This window comes from Camelus ferus, chromosome 18, assembly GCF_009834535.1.
Source record: "Camelus ferus isolate YT-003-E chromosome 18, BCGSAC_Cfer_1.0, whole genome shotgun sequence".
Lineage (NCBI taxonomy): Eukaryota > Metazoa > Chordata > Mammalia > Artiodactyla > Camelidae > Camelus > Camelus ferus.
In genome coordinates, this window is record NC_045713.1 from 16,469,397 (window position 1) to 16,488,467 (window position 19,071).

General features: G+C 45.2%; 1 protein-coding gene across 1 annotated transcript in view; it reads left to right on the plus strand.

Annotated features, from left to right (window-relative positions):
• GALNT17 (polypeptide N-acetylgalactosaminyltransferase 17) overlaps window positions 1-19,071 on the plus strand; it is a 364,964-nt gene that overhangs the window by 82,107 nt on the left and 263,786 nt on the right. The window lies entirely within an intron of this gene.

Here is a 19,071-nt window from a genome sequence, read left to right on the forward strand (position 1 = left end):
TCCCCTTTCGTGCCGTACTTTATCATTCCCTTCCTCCTTGGGGTGCCAGCTAGATTATTTTCTTTTTCATCTCTTAAGCCAGTTTAACTCCTGAAGGATTAAAACTCAGGTGTTTGATTTCAATATACACAGACAATGTCCTACAAATCCCATTGACTGTCACAGAAAATACCCCTTCCTGAGTGGGCAGCTGGCTTTGCAGTGGGTCTCTCAGCCTTGTCTGCACTTTGGAATCCCTTGGGGATGGTGGAAAAATCCCAGTGCCCAGGCTGCACACAGACCAGTTAGATCAGAAGCCTTCAGCGGGGTCTGGCAGCAGAGGGTCTTAAAGCTCCTTGGGGGTTCCAATTTGCAGTCAAGTTTGAGAGTCACAGCTTAAGATAGTTCCTCTAGCAGGACCCCTTGGCTCCTGTTCCATTTTGGACCTTAAAGACATTGAGCCAAGCAGCTTACAGTTCCCCCACCTGCAGCCTGTGTACCTTGAGGAAGTTGTTTGACTTCTTAGAACCCCTGTATGGAGCCCCTGGAAGGCTGGCTTCATGTGCCTTCATGTGGCAAGGAGCTCACTCTGATGCTCTTAGCTTTGATGGTGATGATGATGGTGATGATGGTGATGGTGACGATGGTGGTGATGGTGGTGATGATGGTGATGGTGATGATGGTGATGATGATAATGACAATAGTGGTGATGCTGATGACAATGGTAACAATATTGATGACAATGATGATGATGTTGGCAATGTTGATGATGACAACGATAATACTGATGATGATGAAGCTGATGATGACAGTGTTGATGATGATGGTGATGATGACAGGTTGGGCATTCTCCTGTGTAGGTGTGGCCTCTGTGCCAAGTGTTTTGTGCATGTAGTTCCCTTATTCTCTGTAATCATAGATGGTTGTTACTCTTGTTACCTCACCTTTTTTACAACACCGTATTAGTTTCACATTTCTCCTGTAACAAATCAGTACAAACTTAGTGGCTTAAAACAACTCAAATGTATTCTCTTACAATGATCAATGTCAGAAGTTCGAAATGAGTCTTAACAGGACTAACGTCAGTGTGTCAGCAGGGCTGCATTCCTTTTGGAAGCACCAAGGGAGAATCATATCTGTTCCTTGCCTCTACCAGCTTCCGGAGGCTGGCTTTCCTTGGCTATAGCTGCCATCACTCCAGTCCCTGACTTTGGGGTCACATAGCCTTCTATGACTTTGATTCTCCCGTGTCCCTCTTATAAGGACCCTTGTGATTACAGGGGGCTCACCCAGACAATCCAGGGGAGGATCTCTCCATCTCAAGATCCTTTATACCTTCAAAGCCCCTTTTGCCATAGACAGTAACATTCACAGATTCTGGGGATTAGGTTGTGGACACCCTTTGTGGCCATTATTCAACCGACCGAGGGCAACTGAGGAGTTTTAAGTCACCTGGACAAGGAGAGAGAAATACAGTGTGGAAGACCAGCTCTGCTGGTCCTCAAGGTGTAAGTGTTGAGGAGGGCCTGGACCAAAGTGGTCACACTGGAGGTGTGATTGAGAGGAAGAAAATTTGTGAGAATTCAGTAGTGGAGGATGAAGACATAGGAAGCACTGTGGATGACTCTCAGGTTTAAAATCATGTCATTCTTAGTGGTCTTGTTAACCAAGAGGAGGGGGACCGATCCTTCCATCTCCTTGCCTGCCTCACCTCTCTGGTCTTTAGAATTTCAGGAATCGTTCTCTGGCATGCTGTAGTGCTGTGCTCGTGTTCCCAAAGCGCCCCGCGTCCCATTAGCAGACAGCATGCTGCCTGCTGCATCATGCTTGCCTGCCTGTCTCATTTGTTAGGTTGCAAGTTTCTTGAGCACCTTGTAAGGTATCAACTGCCTAGTGGGCTCTGGTCCTGTCTGTTGAGTTCCTCTATTTGTATGCATAGATTTAGAGGCATGGGGGCTGCCCTGAAGCTAGGAACCAGGAGATGGCTGTTGCTAAGACCCCTTTCTCATTTCTTGTGCCTTCCTGGAATGATGGTGGGGGCTGAGTTATTAACCTTGATCTCCCTGCTTATGAATTTTTTAGCTTTCTCCCCTTCAGGAAATCATATATCTTCCAGGATGTCAGGTAGTCTTTAAAATGGGTGTAAATAAACCTAATAGCTGAAAATGACTTGGAAATCATTTATCAAGGAGGGGTAATTCAGTTGGAAATATCAGAAGGCAATTTTCAAGGCTCCTTGCCTGCGTATTTCCAGAAATGTGCTCTCCCTGGAGATGATATTTCTTGCATCTGATTTAGTAAATATCTGTTCTGTTCATTTGCTGATGGATTTCGAAGCTGTCTGTCTCCTGTGTGTTCTGGCTTTTCTTAGTCTCCTTTATCCTCTTATTCCTCAAAGCCACGGTGAAGAGTAGTTTCCTTTATTTAAAAACAAGGAGTAGGATATTGAAGGGGATGTTTTCTTTTGCTCGGGAATTCTGGTTTCTGCCCCAAAGCTGAGAGCAACTGGGGAGGATTTTCCATTATTCATAGAGAAGGTGAAGCCCTCAGGGGAGGAGCTACCCAAAGATAGCAAGATTGTTCCAGCACCTCAACGACTTCTCCTCTATAAGGACAGATGAGTTCATGAGTTCATGGGGGAGAGAGTTGTGGGAGAGAGAGGGTGTTTCTGTTTCCCTCCCAAGAAGAGTGGTTTCCCCCAGGCCCAGTGGGGAGCTCCAAGCAGAGCACACACAGAAGTTGAGGCTACCTTCCTGAAGAGCAGGCTGGCATCTGCTCTCCCTGACTGGATGCTTGCTGGACTGTAGCTCTCACAGGTCTGGCTTTGGACGGGAGCAGAGTTTGATGAGAATGTTCTTGGGAGCCTCCGGAATGTGGAGGAAATTGACCTGAGTTCCCTGGATTGTGGGGTGCCTACATGGACATGGGGGGAATTCTGAAGTCGAGAGGCCAGCAGGTGGCAGGGGGAGCACCCTGCACTGTGTCCCTACCTGCATGGCAAGCAGGTGCGAGTCTCTTCTGGACCCCTGGAGGCCTACGGGCAGTGGGCAGGCTGGAGAGCGGATGTGACGTGGAGCAGACGTGGAGCAGACAGGGGCGCTGAGACTGCCAAGGTCAGGTCTAATGAAATTCCTAGGAGAGCTCATCGCCCTCCCCATCGGGGAGCCCTGTAGTAAGGAGGGCCTCACTGCAGGGCCTGGACGGACCCCTTAGATGTGCCCTGCAGGTGAGCCCACCTCTGACTGCCTGCTAGGAGATAATGACAATCAGCCAAGTCTTTAAAAGGCAGGCGTTTGCTTCTCTTGCTCTGTCTGATCCACTCTCCCCTGCCTTAGTCTCAGAGGAGCCAGAAGGTAGGTGGGAGGAGGTGGGACCAGCCAGGGGCCCATCTGCCTGTGCAGACACTCAACCCTCCTGTGGGGCCTAAACTGACAGGAGGGACGAAGCTGGGAAATGGACGTGAATAGAAGTCTTCACAATTGGGCTGCTCTGTACCTTCTAAATCCTAAAACTGAGTCGCAATTTCCTAACGTATTTTGTTCTTGTAACTGAAAGTGAGTGGAAGGCTGAGGGCTGTGTCCAATATTATCGTCAGGCAAGGAGGGGAGATGGCAGGGTGTGGCGCGGACAGTGGGGGAAGAAAGGTGGAGCCATTGCCTTCTTACTCCGTGGAGTTCAGCGCATTCAGTAAATTTGTTATGAAGCCTGATGGGAGCACAATGCAGGATATCAAGTCAGAATCAGAGACTTAATATCTTCTTTGAACTGCTTTGTACTGATTTAGAGGCTTTAGAGGTGTGTGTGCGTGCATGCGACTGCATGTGTAGATATCACATCTCTCTGTACAATGTCCAGCTCGTGGTAGGTACTTTTAAATGTCTCCCTGCTGCTCTACATATGTAATAAATGTGCTTTAAACTCATTTAATCCTCACAACAACCTTGTGAGTTGGTAGTGTTATTAGCCCTATTTTACAAAGTGGGAAACCACAGCACAGAGAGGTTAATAAACTTACCCAAGGGCACACAGCAAGTATGGAGGAAGGAGGGATCTGTGCCCAGGCCTTCTGGCTCCCTGGACCATTCATTCCCTCTCTTTCTCTCTGTCCTCCCCTATCACCTCCCCCTCCCTGCCATCCCTGTCATTTCTGTCTCTCAATTTTTTATTATAGAATTTTACAAACATAGAAGTAGAGAGAATAATATAATAGACTTGATGTACACTCACTCAGCTTCAGCAATTCTCAGTTTGTAAGCTGTACTCCAAACCCCTATGCTCTTCTGCCCCTTCTGGCAAATTTGTTTGAGGTGGTGGATACTTGCTGAGCAATGGATTAAAAAAAATAGTTGAAAAGTAATTGCCATTTGATACAGAAGGGCTTAGCCTCGGTTTAAGCTGTTCATTTTCCCTCCCATCTTCTGAAGTTCAGCTGCACAAAAAGAAAGAAAGAAAGGAAAAGAAATTCAACTAATTTAAATTCTGCCTGATGACTTAGTTTTGTCCTCATCTTATCTGACCTTATTTAGTCAGACTGAAAAAAAAAAAAAAAAAGGAACCAGGAAGGCATTTTCCAGGGATTTCATCATGACCCTTTAAATGAATCTTCCATTTATACTTATATAATTGTTTCACATTGGATAGTCTTAATAATATCAAATTTCATTTCTAAAGCGAGCTGACAGAAGCTTTTAAGGACTCACTCATTCGAATGTGTTAGAGAAGCTGAGAATAACAATTTGCTGCTAGTTCATTTCCTTTCGATATTTTCTGCCTAAGGGTGCCGCACTTTTCCTCTTTAAAAAAATCTCACACCAGACACCCTGATCCCAGATCCGTGTCCCAGGTCCTGTAATGTGAGAAATGGCCACCCCTTAGAATTTGTTGGGCGCAGCCCTGGCACCTTTCTTCCTCTGCCTGTGAGGATGGTGATGCTGAGAGGCCCCGGGGCTCCCCAAGGGGCATTGCTGGCCAGCAGCTGAACGCACCCAGGTCCTGTTCATCCCACCCCATGTCCAGCCTCAGCTCACTGCCAGTTACCTCGTGTCTAGGAAGCAGGCTTTGCTAAAGTGCCAGAAGCAGTTTTTGAAAGAATCTGATCTTATGGGAGTGAATTTAAAAACCTCTGGCCCTCATTCAGGTTTTTTCTTTTAAGTCAGATTTATTGAAGGTTAATTTGCATGTAATGAAATTCACCTCTGTAGGTGAAGAGTTCCATGCGTTTTGACAATGTATGTGACCATCTGTCTCTCACCTCAGCTGAGATACAGAGCAGTTCCATCACCCTGAAAGCTTCCCTTGTGCCCTTTTCTAGTCAGTCCTCAACCCTGTCCTCGGGCAGCCAGTGATCTGCTCCCTGCGTCTGTGATTTGCTTTGCTAGAATCTCACACACGTGGAATCATTACAGCATGTAGCCCTTCGGGTCTGGCTTCTTTCACTCAGTGGAAGGCTTTTGAGATTCATCTATGTAATTGCATCTATCAGGATTTCATTCCTTCTTAATGCTGGGTAGTTTTCCAATGTATGGATGGGCATTTGGGTTGTTTCCAGTTTGGGTTGATCATGAATAAAGCTGCTGTTGATCGTTCATAGACAGTCTTTGTGTGAACACACATTTTCATTTCTTTTGGGTGGACACCAAGGAATGGGGTTGCCGGGCCATATGGTGAGTGTCGGTTTGCATCCTCAGCAGCAACGAATCAGAGTTCTAGTTGCTCCACATCCGTGTCAGCACTTGTTATTATCAAGTATCCTTTTAGCCATTCTGTTATGTGTATAGATGTTATGCAGATCTTTATAGGTGGGAAGGCAGGGATACATTGTTAAAACTCTGGCTTCAGTGATTGCCCTCATGAGCTTCTCTCTCCCGTATGCCTTCAGCTTACACTTCAGGAACTTGACTGCAGGATTCCTTGGGTGCGGGTGCACTTTGTGCCACCAAAGTGAGGCTTTGGTGAGAAGCTTTGCTGAGTAATGCTGGGTGAGGAGCGCATGGCAACAGGGCTGATGAGGGCCTGTGTGGCACAGTGGGAAGAACACACTCTGGGAAGCCTGGGACCAAATTCCCTTTCTGTGTCTGATCACGCCTGCAACACCCCACAAATCATTGAAAGCCTGTGCCTGCCTGTCCCCACCTGTGAAATGGGGATAATCGTGGTTGCTTGCCCATTCTACAGAGAGTGAAAAAGAGCCTTGAAAATGGAAGAGTACAATCCGAAGAAGAAAGGACGGCAAGCTTATTTTGATCGCTATCAAGCAGTTTTTATTACTACTGGTGTCGAACCCTAGGACTAATGTAAAGCCTTCCCGTTGTTAGCAGTGAAGGTCGACAAGACTGTTTTTCATCCACTTGGTTATTTTTGACCACTGTTAGCTACATATAATTCCGTGGAACTGTCACGGAGACCCCTTGCAGTAGAAGCTGCCTATTCTGTTGTGATTTTTAATATAAAATTCACTTTAGGCGCATGCGACCTGTTGTAATCACTCACCTCGCTGCCCAGATACTAACCCTCTGAAATGTGACTGGGGACCTTGCTCCAGTTCCAAACACTGTCAGCTCTTGCTCATGAAAGGAGCTGTTTATGTAGTTTGTGGATTCTTCCTTTTCCCTCTTGGATCGTTTGTTTTACTGCTCAGTGCCATCCTCAGTTGCTTCAGACAGGAGAGACGGAAGATAATGAGATGTAGGCTGGGTTCTTTTCTCCCTGGTTACGGCTCTAGTTGAAAGTTTGGCTCCATTGTAGTCTTTTTGATCATCTGGGGCCTCAGATTATTCATCCTAAACCCGTTTTCTCTGTCAGCAAAGTCAGCAAAGAGTCAAACGAAGGTGGACAATGAGGTAGTACCATTTGTGCTCTATGGTTTCTATCCCACTTACCCCAGAATATTATGGTCAGTTTCTGTGGAGCAAAATTTCTTAAGAGCTTAGCTCTCCTAAGGGACTTTGGAGACCACAAATATTTCTGGGAAGTAGAAAAAAGAAGCAGAATAAAGAGCCTTTGGCAAAGCATTCTTTTGATCAGCTGTGAAAAGTTTGATTGTTCCTGATGGTCTAATGAAATAGTAGCATTTCTAAAAAATTTTCTCTAGCAAGATTGTGTGTGTGTGTGTGTGTGTGTGTGTGTGTGTGTGTGAGAAAGAGAATCGTAGGTTTCCAAGGACCTCCATGTTAATTGCAGAGATTAATTTGCTCTTCCTCCTCTTCCTCTTCTTACTTCTCCTTCTTCCTCTTCCTCATCTTCTTCTTCTTCTTTCTTTATGGAGGACATGCCCAGATTTGCATACTTGCTACCTCTCAGAACACTCACTTATCCTCCCATCCAGCCATTCCAGACATTTACGGAGACACCAGCTGTGACCTGGCCACTGTTCTAAGATGCTGGGGAGATGGCAGCAAATAAAACAAATAATGTCTCTGCCTACAGGGTGCTGATGTTCTGCTGGGCAAGAGAGACAAGTAAACATTGTAACACATGATAAAGGTTAAGTGCAGAGAGTAGTAAATGCTATGAGGAAAATGAAATCAGTAAGAGCACAGAGGGTGGTAGATGCTGCTGGGCTTGTCACAGATGTAGAGAGATGGGGTTCACAGCACAGTTTGTGTGACATTTCTTTGGTGATCTGGAGGCACTGAAAAAAGCCATTAGAAAGTAGACAGCTGAACAAAGTAGAGGCATCACACTTCCCGACTTTGAAATATATTACAAAGCTACAGTAATTAAAACAGGGTGGTACAGGCATAAAGATAGACGTGTAGACCAATGGAACAGAATAGAGAGCCCAGAAATAAACACATACAGTCAACTGATCTTTGACAAGGGTGCCAAGAATACATAATGGGGGAAAGACAGTTTTTTAATGAATGGTACTGGGAAAGCTGCATATCCACATGCAAAAGAATGAAATTGCACCATTACATCATATATGAAAATCAACTCAACATTTATTAAAGACTTAAATGTTAAGACCTGAAACTGTAAAATTCCTAGAAGAAAACATAGTGGAAAATCTTCTTGACATTGGTCTTGGAAATCATTTCTTGGATATGACACCAAAAGCACAAACAACGAAAGCAAAAAGAGACAAATGAGATTCCATCAGACCAAAAAGCTTCTGCACAGCAAAGGAAACAAGCACAGAAGGAAAAGGCAACTTACAGAATGGGAGAAGATATTTGCAAAGCATATACCTGACCAGGTTTTAATATCCAAAATATTCAAGGAACCCCTACCACTCAATAGCCAAAAAAAAAAAAAAAGGTGCCCCAAATAATCTGATGGAAGGGAAGAAGAGGAATGGGGGAGGGAGGGAAGGAAGGAAGGAAGAAGACAGCTGTCCTGAGGAGGAGAGAGAGTTTTCTCCTTTAGGACTAACAAGGATTGCAGCGTTTCTCATCCAACTCCCCATCTGGGGTCTTCATTTTCATTTATTCGTCTGCTGCTTTTGTTCTCGGCTTTTTCCCCCTGAAGGAAAGCATCTCAGTTACACAAAAGGGACGGAAACTTGAAATCTATTGTTTCTTTTCAGTTTGAAAAATTAATTTGTGAGCAGAGCTTGTGTTTGGAGCCTAAGATAATTGGGCATTTTCCCCTAACGTCTCTTTGATGATATTTAAGAGAAAGTTAAGCTAGGCAGCTCATCCTCACTTCGGAGGTGTGCCCAGGGCAGGGAGGGAGGGAGGGTGGGATGAGGGCTCCATCTGTACGTAATGATAATAATAATTATATACGTTATATATGTTATTTATTATTATATATTTATTATATGCTATGTACTTTTATATATTATATATTATAACAGATAGAGTAATGTATGATAATAAACAAAAATATAATTATATATAGTAGGTAATAACTATATATTATATAATAGTTATATAACATACAAGAATTACATAAATATAGCTATAATATAAATTATTGTAAATATTATAGCTGTAATGTAAATTATTACCTTTTATATATACAAAATGATTATACTATATTATTATTACTTAATACATTTATTATGATGATTACTTATTGTGTGTGTGTGTGTGTGTGTGTGTGTATAGAGAGGGAGATAGATGTATTATAGGAATTGGCTTGAGACCTGGGAAAACAAGTTGGGTGAGTCAGTCTGAGTCTGAAGGCCTGGGAACCTGGGGAGCTGATGTCCAAGGACAGGAGAAGATGAGGTGAGATGTCCCAGCTCAACAGTGAGGCAGGAAGAGAAAGGACAGATTCCTCCTTCCTCTGCCTTTTATTCTACTCAGGCCCTCAATGACTTGGACAGTGCCCGCCCACCCCGGAGAGGGCAGATCTACTTTCCTGAGTCCACTGACTCCAATGCTACTCTCCCCTGGAAACACCCTGACACACCCAGAAATACTGCTTAATCTGGGCATCGTGCGGCCAGTCAAGGTGCCACGTCAGCTTCACCACCACACCCTGCTTTTACTTAATCCTCAGGACAGCCCTGTGAACCGGCCCTGTTATAGCATCTCTGTTCACAGAGGCTCAGAGAGGTCAAGTGACTGGCCCCAGGTCATCTGCCCGCTTGTATTAGTTTCCCAGGACTTTTGTGACAAGTGACCACAAACAGGGTGGCTTACACCACCAAACATTTATTCTCTCAGATTTCAAGTGTTTAGAAGTCTGAGACCGAGGTGTGTTCAGGGCTGTGCCCCCTCTGAAGGCTTTAGGGAAGAACTCTTTCTTGCTTCTTGAGCTTCTGGTGGTTTGCAGCAAACCTTCATGTCCCTTGGCTTGTGGGGAAATCACTCCAAGCTCTGCCTCCATTTGCACATAGGCTTCTTCTCTCTGTCTGCCCTCTGCTCATGGGGCCACCAGCCATTGGGTTTAGGGATCATCCTCATCCAGTATCACCTCATTTTAACTTAAGTACATCTGCAAAGATCCTATTTCCAAATAAGGTACTATTCTAAGACTCCAGGTGGACGTGGATTTGTGGAGGACACTATTCAACCACTACAGTGTGTCTGTTAATTCAGAGTGGTGTCCTCTCTGCTGTCTTATACAGGCAGGAGTGTGGAGGGACTTCGGTGGAGGTGAGCCCAGGCCTGGAGGAACGGAGGAAGGTGGCCTGGGGGCAGGGAGAAAATTCCACCAGTGGGGTGACATTTGTCTTTGCTAACGTTCCTTAGGATATTTGTCGTGTAAACCTTCTTGACTGTCATGTCTTCATGGGGGATTTTACCTTTTATCAAACTTAAATAGTTGTCTGGCCCACTTAGTGATTTTTGTTTCTCAGTCCTCTTTGATATTAACTTGGAGTTCTTGCTTTCTATTTGTATTTGGTCAACATATCTTGGGGCATGATTTTAATTGGTCTGGGTTATATTGTTTTAAGCATGTTTTGTTCAGGTGGAGAGAGTATAGCATTTTCTACCCCATTGGGAGTTTTTGCCTTTGGCTGAGAGAGAGGAGTAATGAGGAGGGGGTCCTTGAGGCTGGGGGAGGGGAAGGGGTCTGGAACCCCTGAGAATACAGGGAACACTGCCCCCACTTCCCTGTGTTCTTTTGTCTTCGTGGTTACCCTGTGAGGTGGGTGAGATTATCTCCATTTTACCACGTTGGAAGCTGATATGTTAAGTGACCTCCCCGTGGTCTCATGGCTTATCAGTGGCCGAGCCAGATCACGTCACTGGGTCAACCTGCCTCCACTTCCCATTTCCACCAGGGCAGGAAGGCAGCAGATGGGAGCAAAAGGGACAAAGATCAGGATGAGGACACCGATGTAGGAATATCTAGTTATCAAGGCCATCTTGGTTCCAAATGACAGAAAACCAACTTATCCTCATTTCAGCATGAAAAGGAGGAGACAGGGATTTATTAGGTCCCATAACTGGGAAGTCCAGGGTAGTGTCTGGCTTCAGATAAGGCCAAATCCAGGGCTTTCAAAACTCTGCCCCTCTTTCCAGCTTGTAGACAGGCACTCTCTTTCGATAGCTGAGATAGAAGCTAGAGAAAGAAGATCTTCCTGGAAAGTTCCATCAGACATCTTAGGGAAAGTCTACGATCTTGTTTGAGGCATGTGCCTGTCTCTAAACCCATCAGGGGGGCCAGGAACCTAGGGTTTGGGAGTGGTTTGGTCCTTATCCCATGCCTACTTGTGCCTTGGCAGAGGAGGTCCTCGGGGGGTGGGGTTCACACACAGGAGAGGAGTTCTGCTCCCTCAGAAGGAGGTCAGGATGCAGCCCAGACAGAACCACAGATGCTGAGGGGGTGGTGGTTTCGCTAGGAGAGTAGATGGCTTCAGCCCATGAATCACAAAGAGAAGGCAAATCAGGAACCACAGGACCCGCTGCTGGGAAGGCCCAGGGCTGCAGGTCTGAGACATACTCACAAATGCCCAGTTGAAGTAAATACCATGTTATTCCACAACGTTAAGTTCTAGCAGGAATTTTAGGCACCTGCTCTGGGCACTGTCTGGGCTGAGACTTGGGGCCCAGATGAAGGCTGTCTCAGTCGGCTTGGGCTGCTGTAACAAAGAAACCGTAGACTGGAGCTCCGGCAACAAACATTTGTTTCTCAGAGCCTGGAGTCTGGGAAGTCGGAGATCAGGGCACTGGTGCGGTCAGGTTCTGGGGAGGGCCTGTTTCCTGGGGTGCAGACCCCCGCCTTCTCCCTGCATCCTCATGCGGCAGAGAGCAGAGATGGCTAGCTCTCGAATCACATCATGGGGTTCCACCCTCATGACCTAATTACCTCCCAAAGACCCCCCCTTCTCAGTACTATCCCCTTAGGGCTTCCACATATGAATTTTGGGGGAAAACATGTATTCAGTCCATAGCAGAAGCGTGGCAACAGCCAGGCCAAAAGCAGAGAATCAGTTATTAGATTGTCCATGTAGGGAGTTGCAGCCTTGACATATCTAAATATTGGCCAGTTAATTTTCGAGGCCAATGGAATAGCCGTCCTCAAGAGTTCACTTTAGGAGAAATCCACCCCCAACTCGGGCTGCTTCCCCGTCCTGCCCTCCGCCCCAGAGTGTGCACGGTGAAGGCACAGGTGGAGGCCATCCTGGTGGCCTTCTTGCTGTTGGGAGAGAGGCAGTCCCTCCCCCCACCCCGATCTCCAGCACGTGGCTGTCTCACTGATGGAGGAGAGACTAAAGAATGTTGTTTAGCTCAAAGGAATTGGCTCCCTTGACCTCCAGCTCCAGTGCACGCAGGATAATGCCCATTTCCTCGACTCCGCAAAGGTCCACATGCAGATGCATGGGCCGGAGAAAGTAATTTCAGACCCGCTGCTACAGCTTTGATTGCATTTGGCTTCCACGTGCTGTGATGGCCCAGGAAGGAACAGGGTCCGGGAGGCAGCTTCTCAGCCAAGCTCTAATGAGCATCGGTGTAGAAATGCATTGTCTCTTCTGTCTGTGATCTTCTGCCATCTCTCACCTTCCTCTTTGTGATCACATCATGGAACTGAGCTCTTTCTCTGAAGTCAACTGTGGTGTCAGGGCGCCACTGTTTCCTTCTGCTGTGGATTGTGTCTGCGGTGTTGAATTTGGTAGGAAATGATATATATTTTCTGATATCCAAAAAACCCATTTTGACCTAACCACCTCCCTGTGTGGGAATAATTTATGATTTTCTACTCGATGTTTTGAAAATTCATTTGGAATGAAAAAAAAAAAAGTGAACCATAGATTCCAGGTTAGCCTCCTGGGAGGAAGGTGAGTCACGTGCTGGAGCTGATTCTGTTCTGGAACAAACCTGATTTCTTTTCATCCCTACTCGGGTCCAGGTCACAGGACCCTGTGTGTTAACCCCAGTGTGTTAACTGTTTCTTTCTCAGGGTGCTCCAAGCTTCCCTGTGGTGATAAGTGAGAACGTCACCTACCTCGGGCTCCTGTGTCTTCGATGAACCTTGCTTTCATGGGGACAAACCCAAGAAGCATCCACGTGGTTAAGACCACCTGATGAGACCCCAGACTCATTCAGCGGGATGCTTTCTCTTGTGAACTTAAGCTCAGGCAAAAGCTTGCTCGTCTCCTTGACATCTGGCATGCTTGCAACTCCCGACAGCAAGAGCGGGACCTGCATGGCCTGCTTTATTTTCAGTTCAGTTTAGCAAAGGGTTGGGGTTTGAAACAGAGCCACATGGGGACCTTTGAGCCTGGTGGGAGAGACAGTGATTGAATCAGGGCATCCTCAGAGTGTGGGAAAAGCAGTGCTAGGGAGAAGGGAAAGGAAAGGGTCGTGTTCTTCTTCACTCGCATCATTGGTCCAGCATCTAGCACTGTGTCAGGCACATGGCAGATGTTCATTCTGCGGGTTTGTTGAGTGGATGGGTAAATGGATGGATGATGGATGGATGGATGGATGGATGATGGATAAAGGACCTCAGCTGGACTGGGGAGCCTGGAACATGTTTATACACCAAAAGGAAAACCTTGCACTAGAACATAGGAGAGAGGAATGCTGTGCCAATAGTTGGGGGTTGGGGAGAAAGTCCCATATGGACTCAGGGCTTGGGTGATGGGTCCATCTCCAGGGGAGGAGGTGCCTGCATCTTTAGGAGGGTCAGGTTTCAGGGAAAGCAAATAAGGTGGGGAGAGGGGTTTGCTGCAAAGAGGCTGAAGCTATATGGAATTACCTGCTGTGGGGTAGGGTCTTAGAGGCCACCTAGGAAGGGTTTGCTGGGAGGAGAGAGGAGGCAGATTGGCCAGGAGGGAGGGGCACCGGGCAGGGTGAGGGTGGGGGTTCAAAAAGGACTGATGGCAGGAGGTGCCCTGAGCGTGACGAGGACACACAGGCGGGCGGTGGCACTAGCTGGAGGAATCCTCCCAGAGCCAAACTGGGAAGAGCAGCGGTGATGTTTCTCAGCCACGTGGTCCCAGGAAACATTTCTCTTTCATCCTTTCCCTTATAACTGTTGTTCCAGTTTTTGTCTTGGATAAATTATATTAATGTTATTGGATCATAAACCACCTTCAAATTATTCTTGTATGTATGTTCGTACATATAAATCAATTTGTTAAAAAAAAAAATTAAGCTCTTCATCAAGTTGAAAAAGCCAGGCTCCCCTCTCAGGGAGTCAGCATCAATGTGCACTCAGCTAAGATTTTTTTCCCCATCCATTTCAGACAAAGCATTTTCTTAAACAATTCTAGACAAAGGGTTCTGTGAGCTTTCATGGTTAGAAGATTCTTTTTCTTCTGTTTAACTGTTCTGCCCGCTGCTGTTCAAATCCGTTTTCTTTTGGTCCTTGATGAAGAGACTTTAAAATGAGTGCATATGTTTTTATGAAGGGAAATTCTGAGCTGTTTTTCATAAGTGAGTAAAACTGATGGAAATGAAAAACATGAGAGCACTCAATTAGGGGACTTGGGATTCAGGGTTTATTGGAGCTTGAAGCTTATACAGTGTTGGCTCCCTCTTTAAGAAGGAAAATGTAAATTTAGAAATGCAGAATTAGGTGCAAAAGTAAATATTTATCTAGAATGAGAAAAAAATTGTAAAAAAAAAATGCTGAGTTAAAAGAACAAATAAATATCACCAACATGACAGATTCCAGGAAAATAATATATTTTTATTAGCTACCCTTCATACCTTGATAATCTTTCTTTCTTCCCCTTTTTTGACTACACATTATTTGATTGACTCTTCATATGACAGCAGTTTGGAATCTCCTTTCCTGTTGAGAGAGTAGAAAGGCAATTTGATCTTTCTTTCAGGATGGTTGACTGGTACTTTTTTTTTAAAAAAAAGAAGAGTTGATATTTTAGAAAATGAATTTTAGCTTCGCAATTCAATGTTGGCCATGTCGGTACATTGTTAGAACTGTTGTCAAATTTGGGGTGACTTCCGCCCACTCGCTGTGTGAGCTCTAAGGTTACAAGGCATTTCGTGTTTTTTTTTTTTTTTTTTGCGGTCACTTGTATTAAATATACTTTTGAGCTGATGACATCATGAGTGTTCTTGGAAAAACGTTGCTGTTCCAGGGCGGCTTAACGATATCTGGGAGGCTGGAAACCACTGTACACGTTATTCCACTAAAGCTGAACCAAATGTACTCTTAGCCTAAATTTCCCGAAGCCAAATTCTAGTTACCTAGCCCTCCACCATTGCCCCCACCACGTGGCAGAGCTGGGACGGAGGACAAGCTGGAGTGAATAGAGGCAGTCATCTTAGCTGATGGCAACAATAGTAGCTTGCTTTTGCAAGTGTTACAAAAACATCTGACCATGTGCACACACTGCTGGGGCCCTTTCAAGGCCTCAGAAGGGGCCCATGTAAGTGAGGGGCCCTGAACTTAAGCTTCAAAAGCTTCATGGTAAATCCAGCTCTGAAGCCGTTGATTACTTCTGCATGTGAATATTTGCTAAGTCCCCTGGGTAAGGGGACTGGGATAGCACAGCCTGATTTTTTTCTCTTCTCAAATAAACCTTTAAATATTAAAAAAAAATTTTCCCTTGAAATAGGCATTAAGAATACTTGCCCAAATGCTAATTACATTTCCTTACGTCTTTGTAGTGGTTTGCAGTTTGCAAGGGTTCACAGTGCTTTATTTTGTTTCATCTCCTCTCCAGCCCTGGGAGCTAGACAGGGCCAGTTTTATTCTTGTTTGCAAGGAAGGCAGCGGGCTCCAAGCCTGCCAGGGCTTTTTCCATCTGCCTCTCAGGAGGAGCATTTGAAGCAGGAGGTGTCTAGGTCTGAGCAGGGACCACTGGGCACCCGTCCAGAGGCCTGTGACGGTGCTAGCCCCGGAACAAGCTGGCCCCAAGTTCTTGTCTTCAGCCTACCCGAGCCTCAGTTTCCTCATTTGTCAGGGAGAAATAATCTCCCAGAGGTGACCGGAAAGGCCCTTTTCCTCTTCTCTGCTTGGTCAAAATCAGTGTTCCTGCCTCTTGTCTCCCATCCAAATAGGACTAATGGAGCTCTCACTCTCTCTGTTTCTCTGGCTGCTGCTCTCCTTTGACTTCCTCGCATCGTTCTGATGTCCTATCAGGGTGTGTTTCCCCGACTGTAAGTCCTGAGCTGGCTGGATCATGGTGGAAGTGGTTTATTGCTCTTCTGATTTCAGAAGCGGATCGCGTATTTAAGCACCCAGATCTCCCCAGATGGTCCTGCCACAGGCTCACAGGCCCAGTGGCAGTGCGCTGGCCCTACCTTTTGTTTTTGTTTTTTGGAGTTTCTTTTTTAGGGGGATGAGAATTAGATTTATTTGTTTATCTTAATGGAGGTACTGGGGATTGAACCCAGTACCTCGTACGTGCTAAGCACTCTCTCTGCCACTGAGCTCTACCCCACCCCTGGCCCTGCCTTTTGACAGTTCCTTGACAGTGGTTCTGCTGCTTGGTCCCCTGCTTTGATGCGTGCATCCCCCTGGAAATTCAGAGGTTCCCACAGATTTCAGAACTGGGTGAGGGCAGCATGCATGGCTGGCAGAAGTCCCGCTGGAGGGTGCAGGAGAGGGGGGTCCTTTGACTCTGGGGACATTTTGGTTCTGGATCTGTTTCTTTTGATGAGATTAGCATATCATCAGCTTTTTCTTTAAATGATTTATTTAAAGTAACCCTAAAGCATGATTTGGTTCCTATAGTTGCAAAGGATTGTAAACTACATAGCTCAACGTGCCCATTTTTTTGTGTGGGGAAATGGAGGTCCAGTGATGAGAGGGCAGGAGTCCTGGATAAACAGATTAAGTGGGAACAGATAAGAGTGTGTTTAGGCCACCTCCTCCCTGTGTGTCCATCTTTTTCTTTGCCATCTTATTTTATGCCTAATTATCAGAATCATTCTTGAGCATATTTAATAAGGTAATTACTGAGTTTTGAATATTCTGGGTCTTTTGGCCTTTAGATATATTTACTTATTTAATTTTACGTGTTAATCTAGAGATATCTTTATATGTCATTCAATATTTAAATTCCAGTTTTTCTTTTCTTAGTTTTCTTCCTTTTTCAAAATTCTATGTTTTTATTATGCTAAAATGCACTGAACATAAAATTGATCATTTTAAAGTGTACAATTCAGTGGACTTTAATACAGTCACAATGTGGCATAACCTTCACCACCATCTAATACCAGAACATTTTCAACATTCCCCAAAGACACTCCATCCCCATTAGCTATTGAATATTCCATCTTTAAAGATTTGCTAAATCGTGATGCCAAGGATGTGCTTATAGGCATGTGTGTGCTCCTCCAGTGGGCGTACATCTTCCGCTTGATGCTGAGTGTCTTTGGAGAGGTTTCTGTCCAGGTGGGAGGTCCAGGAATGTGCTCATTTTTTGAACCTGCCCTGGATGGCAAAGTCTTCTTTCTCGTGGCTGATGCTGTCAGCATGAACTGGGGAAGGTGCTGTGGGGAGACCCTTAACAGAGGCTGTTGGAGTGGTCAGGGGGAGGGGACGTGGAGCCTGTGCACGCCCCTCTGCTTTCTGAGCCCTGCTGAGCCTGACCTGGTGGGGTAAGGAAGAGAGCGGGGCTGTCTGCAGAGAGGCAGTGAGCCAAGGTCCTGGGTGGCTGGTCTATTAAAAGCTCCCTCCACAACCGTGACAGAAGCACCAGTGTTGGCTGGTCACATTCTGATTTAGATCCTTAGCTTCTGTCTCTGAAAACCCTCCCCGAGGTTCTGTTTGCATGCATTACCTACATCTCTCTGCCATGGATTACTCTTGTTCTGCAAACTCGTGTGTGCGGCTTCCAGAGAGCTGCGTCTGTTTCTAAACGTTGTTCATTGGAAACAGGGTGATTAGATAACACAGTGCTGGACACAATGCCCACGTGGGCTCTCTGCCTGCTGTGTGGCCCTGGCCAAGTCACTTACCTCCTCTGGGATTTGGTTTGCTCATTTTTAAGTGAGTTGGTTGGAATAGATGATTGAGAAGTAATACCTACTCCATAGGGATTGTTGTCAGGATTAAATGAAATAGTGCATGAAAATCCTTTGTCACAGTGCCTGGCACAAAGCTTAACTGCCCCCAAATGGTTATTAATAGAAACATACTCATGACTATTAACATATTCACCTTAATAACCTGGTTTATCCACCCAGAGTCAACTCCCAGTTTCCCCAACACCATTTGCTAAAAAATGGAGTCCTTAGTTTGTAACACCTTTTTCTGTCATGTATTAAATTCTTATGTATCCTTGGCCTACTCCTGGACTGGTTTTGTTCTCTTGGTCTGTTTGCTGATCATTTTATTAGAGTAACATCATTTTAATGATTATTGTTTATTAAACTTTTTAGTATCTTGGAGCAACCATTCTCATCGTTTTGACTTAAACAATTTTGACTCTTCTTACCTTCCTGGTCAGTATATTCTTAAGAACTGTTTTGTCAGGTTGCCCCCAAATTCTGCTGGGAGTGATTAGCATCCCGTTCTGTTGTATCTACATCTGGGTTTGTGAAAACTAGCTGCCTGGCGGTATTCAGTCATACAATCTGGAAAGAGGGTGCACCTCTTCATTGGTTTAAATATTTCATATCTGTCTAAACATTTACTGGCAGGGTTAATCCTACACCCTAATTTTTTAAATTGAAGTATAATTGACACATAACATATTAGCTTCAGATTATGATTATATGACTATATATAGTTACATATAATCTATCTATATTGCAAAATGATCACCACATTAAGTCTAATTCTATAAATATAACGCCTGTGAATTTCACCTCAATTATAAAAATCAATACAATAGGAACAAAAAAATTGAAGGAACAAAGAAATATGTTAGCCAAAATAAGAGTATGATGTTAAAAAGGGGGTACTGAAGTTGAAGTTGAGGGCTGCCTCAGGAGGCACGGACAAGTCTTGGCACCTGGCAGGGCTGGTCCCATGTAGAAGCTGCTCCTTCGTCTCTTTGGTTCAGACGCTGGGTTTCCCCTAAGCCACGGGAGGGACAGCCACAGCCACACTTTCCTGTCTTCCATCCAGGTGGCTGGGTTTTTCTGTTTCAAAGGGTAAAGGTGTGTTTAGGTCACTGTATTTTTCAATCTGTCTCCATCATTGGTACATCATTTCTATTTCTAGTGATTGCAGTGTGTGTGTGTGTGCGTGCATGCATGCGCAGGCCTGTGCTTTCTATGGGACATTGATAGAAATTTATTTTGGGTGTGGGGTTGCCTGTTTCAG